This window comes from Arctopsyche grandis, chromosome 6 (genome assembly GCF_051622035.1).
Source record: "Arctopsyche grandis isolate Sample6627 chromosome 6, ASM5162203v2, whole genome shotgun sequence".
Lineage (NCBI taxonomy): Eukaryota > Metazoa > Arthropoda > Insecta > Trichoptera > Hydropsychidae > Arctopsyche > Arctopsyche grandis.
Genome location: NC_135360.1, coordinates 16,805,643 through 16,816,937, shown reverse-complemented (window position 1 = coordinate 16,816,937; position 11,295 = coordinate 16,805,643).

Sequence of the window (11,295 nt, the reverse complement as noted above, 5' to 3'; positions counted from 1 at the left end):
TCTTAAGTAGAACCTTTTAAGTGGTGTTCGTTAGTCTTTTTTACAAGATTGCTTTAGAAAGCTATAGAACACTATTCGCGATAAATAGCCTACATATGCTGAATTTATTCATCTTTGTTCATAATTTATTTATTTTTAAAGTTTGGACCATTGTGGCATTACGGGAATTCCTACCTAATGCGCCACAATGGTCAAAAATATAACACAAAAGAAACAAAATAATAAAAATACAGAAATTAATACATATTATATATGTACATACAATTCATAAAATAAAACAAAGTTCAACCAATTAGAGTAGTCACATAACATATGTATACATAATAATATTTAATATAGGAGAAAAATTATGAATGTAAGTACCAACAGTCAATATATGTATGTATGTATAAACATGTGTACAAGAACCAACCGTGAACACAAAACATCCCCGTAAGGTCCAAATCTAGGAATATCAAAAATCGACAAAGTCGAAAAATACATCATTTCCAATTATTTATTTATTATTAAGTAGAAAATTGCTAATGAATTATTTAACAATTACAATTTTAAACTAAAACCAACAACTATAATATAACATAGTTAACAAAATTAAACAAAACTATAATTAGTTACCCTAAAATAATATAATATAATTCCAAACATAGCATTTAATTAAACTTACATATGTAATTATGTCATATCCCATTTAATTATACATTAAGTTTGAATCATTGTGACATTACAGGAATCCTCAATTCAATACAATGGTCGAAAAAAAAGTATAGAGAGAAGACAAAAATAAATATACATACATATATATATATATATATATATATATATATATATATATATATATATATATATACACACACAAACAAAAATACATTTAAACGTAATTATAACAATAAAATAGTAAAATTACAAATAATAAGATACATAGAAGGAAATATCTTACACCTACAGCCAGTTCCAATTATAAGAACTAGCTAAAATACAAAACATCCCTGTAAAGTCCAAATGGAAGAGAGTAGATCAAAATTCATAGTCGATATAGCCGTATTAAACGAGGCCACCTTGATCCTGAGACCGGGTACATAATAAATTTTCATTTTCGATCTCCCAGTCTGACGCGTGGCTTTCTTTGAGACAAGAAATGGCAGTTTTGAAGTCACAGGTCTAGCCAACACAGACGAAGCGGTAGGGGAAGCGGAAGAAGAAGCCAATACGGTCAAATCAGTATCACGACTATCAGTACCAGTTGAGATGATGGAATCTGTAGTAAGAGATTTTGAATTTGAGATTTTGATTTAACAGCCAGAAGATTTTGAAGAAGAGGCTAGAATGGACGTCACTGCGATCGATGTCATAGTTGAATCTCCATGAGTTGCAGACGTAGTGTTAGTATTAGGTGTCAAGCACCTACATATGTATGCAACTACCGAACATACATATGTACATCAGCAAATGATACCACCGATGAATCAACATCATTAGCAGGCAGAGAAGCAGTGGTGGCATTCGATTTAATATTCCTATTGTTCCTACCTCAATCTCTAAATTTCTTGTAGTGTACTGTACACCAGCTGGCCAAGAACCAGCAGTAAGTAAGAGGTCAGCCACATAAGTAGAAACGGAGACCTTAAAGGAAGCATATGTAAGTTCCACGTGCTTTAAGGGAAATAACCACAATGTCGTCCTTGTAGATGGATCCACAGATGGCACTAACGTGTGTCAAGTATCAGTATGTCTTTCAGTTCCCTTGTTTAGTAACCCGAGATCCGTTTATTATAATAACAAATGTCAGGAAGTATTTCATCATTACAATTTTTTCTTCACGAGATAGAGAATAATTCAAATTATCAAAACTTCGATTTTATTGTGTATTCATACACATTAAAGCCCTTTACTTTATTGGGAAGTCAATTGTTGAGAACCACAAAACATTATTATAATATAAATGCACCAATTTAAATACACATAATTAGTATAGCTCACGTCCGTACGATACTCTTGTCGAGAGCGCTACCTGAATTGAGATAATTTATTTCGAATTTGTACAGCCATCACGTTTCCACAGAATGCGCCACCTACCCAATCATCCACTTAATGGAATTCATTAGAAAGATTTCGCCACAATGGAGACGGGTCATCAATACACGTCACGAATTAACTGCACTATCATCGCCAGGTGTTATTTAAACACTACCACTACTTGTGTATTATATAAGCGCTCCTGTGTGATATGTTAATTACGTTTGTTTTAATGTGAAACGGTCACGGGACGTATCCATTCATCGGTCACGGACGATCATCGCAATTTTGTGATAGGAAGAGTAAACAATGGAGATGATCGACACGTCAGCATGTAAATCAACTCGAATGTCAACGGTCATTGTGCTGGTTAAGTGGCCAGATCCCAACCCTGGTAATACCACATTGGTGAATTTTTACACACGTCTGGAACATGATTCATATCATAACAATAGAACAAGATAAGTGATACGGTTATAATTTTCAGGACAGTTTTTCGCTCTAGCTTTGAGCTAAATTTGTTACTTTTTTGCTTCTTACTATAATCTCGGGTTTCAAAAAAGGCATTATGGTTTTTTTTCTAAATTGAGTAGAAGTAAGTGGACTTGTTCGATAGTTTAAATGTCCCATTATGCAATATAGATCGTCATTTTGGTGGATTCGATAAAGTAGTCTATATCGATTTAGGGTTAAGTCCGTTAAACCTTCCATTAATCAAAGGTCAGGTGGCCGCGTGAGACCGGCCCTTTATTGTGATCAGGTGAAAGGAACCCGATTGCCGTGAAATATAATCCTCTACGGCCGTCACGAAAGGGTTATCCATATTAAATGGTCCCTGGGTCGACCCTTGCGCGACGATGGCGATTTGTCGCGTAGGGTTATTAAGGTTGCGAATGAATCAACAATTATGTATGTTAGTATGCCGCACGGCCCTTTTACAAATAGATTAATTAAAATTAATAACGTTATTAATCGGATGATTATTTTTTTGTTAGGTGTACATATAAGTCGAGTGATAGGTATGTGTTTAAAATGGGTAGCGTTGTTAATGGTCGTTTTGTTTGGGTGGAATTGAGAGTGAATTCCTCTTGGAAACGAGTCCCATTCAAGCGATTAATGTGTGGAGACCCGCTCTCGTCTAGGTGTATAGGAAAACCCCAGTGGCTGTCCCATCAACAAATAAACTAATTAATCCTGGAATGTGGTGTCGGGAATCCATATGCTCTTCGAAGCACTGCTCTGACGAATGGACTACCTATTCTTTTGCTGCGTTTTATTTGACACATTTGTTCTGTATCAGCGCTCGCAACTCCCAATCAGGGTTATCACATACGTTTGTTATACCCACTACCTAAGTAAGCAGTATGTAATTAGAGAAAAATATTATTTCAAGATTTTTTTATCCACTAGTACATAAAATAGCTTAAAATAAATATTAAATAAAATACTTGGAAAAATATTTATTTTATTAAGAAAAGATGAAGCCAAGTGAAGTACATACAAACTATTAGAACAATTGGCCTTTTCCAGAACCAGAGCAGTTTGAAGTCTATTATCAAAGATTATATTTAATCTATTGTCAAATTATGATTGATAATCTATTATCGAAGAAAAAACTGAGGATATAAACATAACATAGATAGATATGTGTAAAAACGGATCGTGGTTTGGTACAATAATTTGAACAAATAAATAAATTAGTAGAAAAACCATGTTTTTCACCACACACAAAATGCTACGCACAAAATGCTACAAAATGATATACGGATAATTTAATTGAATCCAATTATTTTGCGAAATTCAATGGGTTAAAAAAAGATACCAAACTTTATTTAACACTTTTTTAAACTAATTTTAACGAAAAACTTAATATTTATTAATTTTGGATTGGGTATATTTTTCTAAGTTTTTATTAAGTGGTGTGTTCATGAGTATACCCTGAGCAATATTCTAGATTTCGTAAGCAATTCATTATCCAGTCGAATGCCTGAGCATCTGTCCGGAGACGTTTCGGTGCGTTTTTTTCGTCCCGTCTTCAAGGAATGTTTATTGACGTTAAAAAAATAAATGCTCCCGTACACTTCTGAAGACACCGAGTGGGGGTAAGCAAGCAAACACGATCAATAATCTCGAAACATCAACTGGCTGAGATGAGCTAACAGCTAATTATACACGACGACCAATAAATCAAATGGTACAGTGTCAACTGATATACAAAGAGACAAATGTCGATTACGATAACGTCTAAATGCGGTAAAAAACGCATTTTTTGCACAATAAAATATGCCCAGCTTACATTTATGGAATTTTACGAAGATGTACATCTGAATTTGAAGAATTTCACCAAATTAAAAGTGATTTATATACTTACAAATATGAGAAAATTATTTTAATTTACATATGTACTGAAGTGTTTATGCTTAAGATTCAACAGGAAATGTCTATTCAAATGTTTTTGTACCAATTAAGTATATTGTACATTATCCTTCATATTCAAGGATAATGTACTGTAAACGTTTGAGGAACTTATTTTAGATAGTCCCAACTTCGAAAACGACAATCTAAAATAAGCGCTTGCGACTACGTCAAGAGTATAGTCTGTCACATTAGAATCGAGTGAGAGAAATAAAAAAAAAAAACAAAAGAAAAAGCAAAGTGAAGCAATTTGTCGCGTGTGGTCCAAGTTTGTCGCAAACAGCTATAATAATTTGTGTGTCTGTGTACGTCTCTCGGTTGCTTTGTAGTATGACCGCCATCCAGTTGCAATTTTTGTGTGAAGTGTGAACGTGATTAAAGTTGAATTATCGTTTCCATAGCCGTGAAAACGGAAGCTGAACGGTGTTTAATATACTAGGAAATTGGCGGCAGGATGAAAAGTTTTCGCGCGGTCAAAGAGTTAAAACGATGCGCTTTGGCATGATATAGTTACATATAATGCACGCGAAAAATGATACAGTTAGGTATGTACATACATATGCATATATGAATGGTGTGCGTGCATTTTCATTCAACTTATGTACAATACTTAATTTACTACTCATTTTCAAAAAAGTTGTGAAAATGATTATTCACTTATGATGGAATTTATTCAAAATTATATTGTTATTGTTTCATCCCATCGTAATATCCTACCCTTCCAGGATTATCTCCGAAAAACCACCCTTTTCAAAGTACTAAAACCTGTAAAAAGTACATGTTAACTAAATATCCACATATCAAAAAAAGTTTGAGACTAAACTATCATCGGGAAAACAGACATTTTCCGCTAGATTGTTTGTAAATCAACCTCAAACTATTTCAGTTTTTAAAAATGATCCATTTGATGTGGGGTAGTTAAAACATCCGGTATATATCTAATACATCTAATATACATCGGTGGCCGTCATCGAAAGTCGAAAAACCAAGATTTTTCACGATTTTCATGACAATATGTGAAATAGTCATGAGAATACCATGTATACATGAAATTTTTAAAAAAAAATTGCCTTTGGAGCCGTTTTAATTGATTTTACATAATACAAAATATGAAGTTGAATGTTAAAATTTGAAAAATTTTTCTAAAATAAATTCGACGTTATGTATAATAATAATATTGTTGTTTCTTTATAACTACTACATACATATATCCTTATTTTGTTTAATGTTGAAATAATTAGATTAGTTACAAAGAAACAAAAAAAAAAAAAAAAAAAAATCGTTATTAGTTGATATAAAAAATTCAACGAAAATAATTTTTGTGTGTGGAGGGGGGGGGGGTTGCACTACATCCTTGATTATTTGCAATTTGTGTAAGAATCACATTTCTTTAGAATAAAAGTTAGTTTCCTACTAAAAAAAATGTTATACTGTTTTTTTTTTGTTATAATCCCCCCCCCCCTCATGAAAAATTCCTGGATCCGTCCCTAAATACGTCTAATATCTGATACAATTAATATATTGTTTTTAATATTCTCAAATTAGGTAATTTTTAACAGTTTATGGCCAGTAGCTTTCATATTCCTTTAATTATTCGTAAAAGAAATGTTAATATTGTAAAGGGAAACTTCAATTGATTGAAGAAAGATGAACAAATTGAGTAAATTTACTGTTAGAACTATCAGGTATGACGGCTTGAAGTCATGTATGCGAAAGCAATGCAAATACACAATAAATAGTTGACAGTCAAAAATAAATCAACGAAAATGTATTTTTTAAAAATCAATCTACTACAATCAGACTAAGATCTTATATAAGAGATTTTTGAAGAAGGCTACCATCAAAAATATAATATATACTACATGTAGCTTTTGTATCGATGCAGTGCAAACGATAGACAAGCGCCAGACAGACTGAACCACAGATTAACGACACGTGTACCTTATGCGTGCGCACTGCTCGCACTTACACTAAGCGAAAGTCCCGACATACCTACCCTGTATACGTTCTGTGCTTCTGATACTTTAGTTCCGAATTTTGTCTTATTAAACTCGACAGAAAGATCCAACTCAATATATATCAATAATAATTACCATTTTAATAATTGCATCTGTACACATCTAAAGGTTACTCGTCATCTGATGTGCAATCTATCATTCATGAAGTCGAGAATTGCATTTAAAGCAGCCATCCAGTTAATGTGGTTCAGTCTGTCTGACGCTTGTCGATCGTTTGCACCAAACCCATTTTGTATACATATGTACAGACATATATGTACGTACCTACATATGTAAATATGTATTTAAATACATAACCACAAATTTCTATTTTTGGATCATATAATAATAGGACCGATCCAGCAATATGGCTCGGTGGTTGCGTTTATATTTAGCATTAAGAGGTTACCGAGTTCGATCCCGTGCTAATCTTTAATGCTGCTGGTCAGACTTGGATATTTGTGACTCCAAGTCGATCGTTTCTTATCAGAGTTTGCCAATTTATCTGATTTCATTGTTGAATCGGTTGCTCCATCGAATTGGCAAAAATCATTCTACCCGCTATGTCACAAATATCTGAATTTGATTTATGTACAAGTTATGGATGAATGAATTAATTAATTAATTGTTAATTTCGTGCTCTTCAGCCTCTCGAAATACAGCGATTTATGCAATAAAAATGCTGCAATGTTTGTAATTAATTGTCTAGGAAGGAGTGTTGGGGTTTACCTGTTAATTCTTCCTGGTAAAATAAAAATAAAAAAATATATACATATAAACGTTAATAATAAACACCTTGTAAAAATGATCCAATTCTAAAACATATGTATTTACATATTTTGGAGTAAAATTTTGTATGAACCTGTGATGTATACATTTATATATACATACATACATACATATATGTCTTTTTTATCAAACGAATCAAAATAACAAAATGTATTTTATCATTTTTAGTATCTACAAATATATATGTACATATGTACATATGTATGTAAATATACTTATGTATATATACAAGAAAGAGTTTTGCTCTCTTCAAATTTAAAAAGTCAATTTAGTGTCTGGCATGTGAAACAATTACACAGAAGCGGGACTAGTTCTATAAATCACTTGTCCGTCACGCCACTTAATTAGTGCCGAGATATGGGCCTATCATAACAAGCTCGTCGGCTCTAAGACCGTCTGTTTGTCATCGCTCATTCGCTTCTAATAATTTAACTGAAAATGATAATTATAAACACTGTGGCGTTTGCTAAAACGATTACTTAATTTTTACTCAATTCTCCTTGATTTTTTTTCATTGGAAATGGATATATGTATGTATTCATACATACATATGTTACCAATATATTTAACATGCGTTTGTTAAAAGTCATGTGAAAATGAAATCGTATTTTCAACAAATACAAACCCAATAATTAAAAATTAACATTTCGAGGCTCACAGTGTACCGATTCGAATTGTTTGTAAGAATCGTATCTTAGTTATTCTCCCACGCACAGATCCTTGGTAAGTCGATGAAGACGACGAGAACTCAATTTGTAATGAAATTAAAACGGAACAAAAGAATCCCGCATTCGAATGCTAATAAGCATGTCGTAATCGAAATTCTTTTGATCGTTTGCCGGATGTTGAATTCGATCGCTACCCACTTTTGAAAAAGTCGACAAATCGTCGGCGTTTAGATCGGAACTAACGCGGAGTGATTTTCCTTTTGTCGAATGCCGATTGTCGTTGTTTGAACCGAAAAAAATAAATAGTCACGATTCTTCGAGCGACCACAATGGCGTCGGCTACATCAAAGAAACTTCGTGAAAATCTCGTGGAAATTGATCGATTTTCACACTACTATATTCCTATGCGCGTGTCGTATGGAGAAAAAAATAATAGAATAAATAAGTTAGTAATGTGATTCAATCCTGTTTAAGTCATTGTATGATTTGATCACGCATGAAGTATAATATTTTGCTTTATGCAGTTACGATGAGAAATGTAACATATTTTTTGATGTAAAATGTTTTATATGCCTTTTTGATTTGTTTTTAATAAGTCAGTAATTGATCGCTTCGTTAGTGATACCCATTGTGGTCGCATGGTGTCAGGGGTACGAAAGTTCCATGGAATGGGGTAGAGAGGCGACCCGTTTTATTTGACGGAAGGGTAAATAGCCTCCGGCTGTTTTGGGGTGATAACCCGCTCGAAACGATAGCTATTTGACTGACGTTCCGTTTAAGGTTGCAAAAAAATTAAATAACTGAATAAAACGAAACTTGAATAAAAAAAATTGAGATTGTTTGTAAAATTCAGTTTATTTTTATATACATATGTAGGTATAATGATGAATTTGGTTTCAAAAACTCCGAGTATTTTTGTCGTGTCAACGAAATGTTTCTTATATAATAACTGAAAGAACATTTCAAAATTATGCGATTATATATAAATTATATATGTATGTATATATTGATGTATCTTCTAACAATTTATATTTTTCTAATTTCTCTATTGGAATTCAAAATGTGTGTCACGTGTAGATACATACATATATACACCTGCGTAATTGATAAATCCATCATACAAATACAATCGCTTAAACGGATTTTGTCATAAAATACACATTTTGTAATAATCATACATCTTATATATAATTTCGAAAGAGACTTTGTAAGTATTGTTGGTTGGGAATTATTGAAAACAAGTCAGTTTCTATGACGATTCGATTGGTTGAATATCATTTTTTTTCGATTCAAATAAATTTAATAAGAAAACAAATGAATATTTACTATTACATTCGCCATGTTTAAGCTGTTTATATGACAAATACTGAGCGAAGCCGGGTAAAACAACTTTTACATAATAATTTTATTTAATGGTTTTAGTATTGACTTGCATACATATTAAAAAATGGTTTGCCTAAAATATTTTACAATCATAAACATACGTACATGCCTTAAATCATTTTTTTTAAATCAAGTTTTTGGTACATCCTGGTAGTCAATTTAGTACATACATATGTCAAAATGACGGAGATTCATTAAGGAAAACTCATTAAATAATTTTATATGTAAATAGCAGTGCAGTTGCAGGTACACCTAAAACTGAATTGGTTAGAAGACAAAAACATTACTAAGAATAATAAAAAATAATTCAACTTTGGTGGTGTTTTTTTGGCAATACTGCAATACTTTTATTTTATTTTTGGAGAGGGGGTATTACAATGCTCTTAAAAACAAATATTATTCGAATATTTAAAATCTAGGATGCCTACTTTTTTCAAATTGGTCTAAGAAAATCGAATTTTTTATACTAATACATAAAACCTTCATTGAAATATTTTTCACTTCTTGTGCTAATTATGAAAAATAATTTGGGTCATACCAATAGTCATATACACAAATGGACAGTAAATGTATTAAAAAAAGTACTGCTTATATTATGAATTCTCAAAATAAACTCTCAAAACGTCATTTAAGCGCTTATTTTTATTTTTTTAGTATATTACTAAAAACACGCGAACCACGCGATAGAAGGATCGGGCGAACGAATACGCGGGCTTATCACCCTCGCGGGAGCCTTTTCTCAATTTGCCACCATTAAACATTTACAGTTTAATTCAGCATCGCGACGTACTACGTATGTACTAGTAAGTAACACAAACGCACACCGTCGAAACCAAACTACATAAAACAACAGGAGCGCGACTTCCAGTTTTTCTCGAGCCCCGCTATCTCCACCACCCCACCCCACCCCACCCCACCCGCTCCGCTCCGCTCTCTCACCTTGTCATCCGATCGATTAAACGCTCTAATACGTTTAACTAAATTGTTTAAAGTGCGCCGGTTCATTACCCCGCGAGCGGGAAGAGCGAGAGCGCGCGCGCAACGGCCATAAACCGCGATTATCCACCCCCCACCCCCCACTGACTCGCTTTTCCAACCCCCTTCCCTCCTGCAGCTCGTAGCCAGCCCTTCCCCCGCACTTTTGTAAACACGCCCATACCATTAAACTGGTACGAAGGTGGCACCGCCCCCCGGTCGCCTCTCGGCCAATCGGAGAGCCCAGCCCCCACCCCCACCGCGTTCTTACTCTCGGCACGCTCAAGCCAAATTCGCCCTTGCGTACTAGGCGCGACGACTACTGACTCACCTCAGATTCCCGAAGCACCATATTACCGTCGCGAGTGGGGAGAATCCCGTATTCATCCTTTATTTATCCGCAGATTTGTTGCGGCGATATCGTTCAGTGCTCACCGCTGTTGCGCAAGGTGAGCACGTATGCGTACATATAATAAGAGCGCATTTCGCTTACGCGTTTTACGTCGTCTTGAGACATTGTGTCGTATGGAGAATCGCTGGCTCGTTTTGCTCACACAGCGGGCTTTTAGTTAAGTGCCGTCAGACGTGCCACGCTGTTTGCTCGCTTGATATGATAACGTCCGTCTGTCAAACATTAACTTTCGCGTTATAATATACATAAACAGCGCGCTCACTAGTGATGGGTTAGAAGTGAAATGCTCGAGTTAAAAAAATTGTAAAGAGATTTTCGTCAGACACTAGTGCCCCGATGATGACCATGGTAATGATGCAAAGATTGGTGGACACGAGACAACAGCCGACAAATTCCATGACGCCGCTTCAACAGAGATCTCCGAGGAGCTCACCTCATCTTTTAGGAGACCACGTTCTTACGCCTGAAAGTGACGCTGAAAAGCGCAGTGAAAACAATAATAGGATTGATCAAAGATTGGAGCAGGCGGAAGAAAGTATAAAATACGATGGCTTTCGAAGATTATCTCCAGATGTTAGAAACGACCCCGGTGTGAAAGTGAACGATATTTGCGTTTTAGGACAAAAACGACTGTCTGAAATAG